This window comes from Natator depressus, chromosome 5, assembly GCF_965152275.1.
Source record: "Natator depressus isolate rNatDep1 chromosome 5, rNatDep2.hap1, whole genome shotgun sequence".
In the NCBI taxonomy this organism is placed as follows: Eukaryota; Metazoa; Chordata; order Testudines; family Cheloniidae; genus Natator; species Natator depressus.
The window spans coordinates 111,032,731-111,034,600 of NC_134238.1; the positions used below are offsets into that span (position 1 = coordinate 111,032,731).

The 1,870-nt window shown below is 39.4% G+C and overlaps 1 pseudogene; it reads right to left on the reverse strand.

The window, feature by feature from the left end:
• Positions 1–575, reverse strand: LOC141988278 (interferon beta-like; annotated as a pseudogene).
• Between the last annotated feature and the right edge of the window lie 1,295 nt (positions 576–1,870).

Consider the following 1,870-nt stretch of genomic DNA (forward strand, 5'->3'; position numbering starts at 1 on the left):
TTAGTTACTCAGCCGTCGAGTGAGTTTGTCAATCAGTACAAAACATCTGGGTATTTCCATGCGAATGATCTCCCAGGCACACAGGCTGTAATCCTTTTCTTTCAGGAAAGCATCTATCCCCTGAAAGTATTGTTTCACACTCCGACTGGTGATCTGGAGGTCCTGACTTTCCGGGTTGGTTAATTCCTTCTCCATCTGTGGTCTCAAACATGCCTCCACCACTGAATTTGCTGGTAAAGGCCATTTTGGAACTTGACTATGGAAGTGGCATCCCAGGCATTTTGGGTGAGGTTTTTGCTAAAGATGTTGAAGATCTCCTGGAGGATCTCTTGAATTACCACCTTGGCATTCTCCTTCTGGGCCACTGAAAGTTGGACAATATCCTGGGTGGGCTTGAAAGCTGCCCTTTCATTTATGCATTGTGAGGGGAAATTTCCGCTCCTTTTCTGCAGAAGCTCCAAGCTCTCTTTGTTCACTTTGTTCTGCTGGAAGTGAAGCATGGTACAGAGCCGAGATGAGATTTCAGTGGAGAAGAGCAGTATGAGGCAAATGTGCAGCAAAAACCTGGTGGTCATGATGATGTCTATACGCTCCTTTGCTTTGTGTGGAACCTTGAGCCTGGAGTTCGTTGGGGGTCCTACGTAGACTGCTGTGTCTTTCCTTTTTGTCTCTGAATTTAAGTATTTGGTTGGAGAATGTTTCTTTGATCATTTTCTGTTTACAAGATTTTCCTTCTTGAAGGTTTCAGAATTTTTCTTTCTGTTCTTCTTGCTGTTTTCTCGTTCTTTTACCACATTTCTTTTTTCTTTTTCTTTCTTTCTTTCTTCCTTTCTTTCTTTCTTTCTTTCTTTTTGTGTGTGCGTGAAAGTGACCACCCCTGACATACACGCATTTTGTCATATTTTAATTTCTGTAATTGAAGAAGGTCAGCCACAATTCCACAGTGGTACAGAAAAGACCTCCAATTCGTCAGACAGTGCACTTGCCATTCATTACCTCCTTCATTTGAGGGACAGAAATTGTTTAGAAATATTAAAAGTTCGTTAGGCATTGAAGAAGTAAATATCAGCGGAAAGGGTTAGGTCTCCCAAAAATATTTGGCAAATCTCAACTTTAATGATTTCCTCTGTTTTGAAGGTACATTTAAAATCTAGACAGCACAAACTATTGGCATCTTCCTTCTGTGAAACAATAAGAGAGAGAGCGCTCTGAGAAAATGACCCCTTAACTCATTGTTATTTTCAGGTCTTAATATACACAGTGGAGCTCAGGAATAGATGCAGCTGAAAGGTGTGAAACTCATGTCCTGTTGATCACTCCAAGTAGCTGACAGGAGTAAAAAATTGAGAAGAATTCATAAAACAGGATGAGCAATTAGTATAGTAACGCATGCTAGAGAGGTACCCACGTGGATGACTATGATTTACAATGTGGTCAGAAGGAGGTTATGCAGAGAAGTCACATTATGTGTTTTTTACCAAGTGTGTCCTGGAATGAAAGTATTCAAATATTTTTTTAAAAACTGAAATTCAGTGTTCACCATTTTTGCTGGTTCCTTCTCTTTTAATATTGGCCTTCCCTTGGACTTGGGCAGGGAAATTCTTCTCGTTTGTTTAATTCTCTTCACTTCCTGTGGACACGTTTCATTTTCTGGATCTCAAGCCCTAGCACAGACTGTTGTTCTGGAGTTTCCATCGTGGCAGGGAAATCTGTTTTAATTCAAGAAGAAAACTATTTTCAGTGAAATTAAAAAAGAAAAATCACATGAAGAAATCATGAAAACATTTTTGTGCATATTAATTTGGTTAGAGTCTCCCAAGTCTTCCTGCACTTTTATAAGAAATTTGAGATTTATAGCTTTAAATTTTTG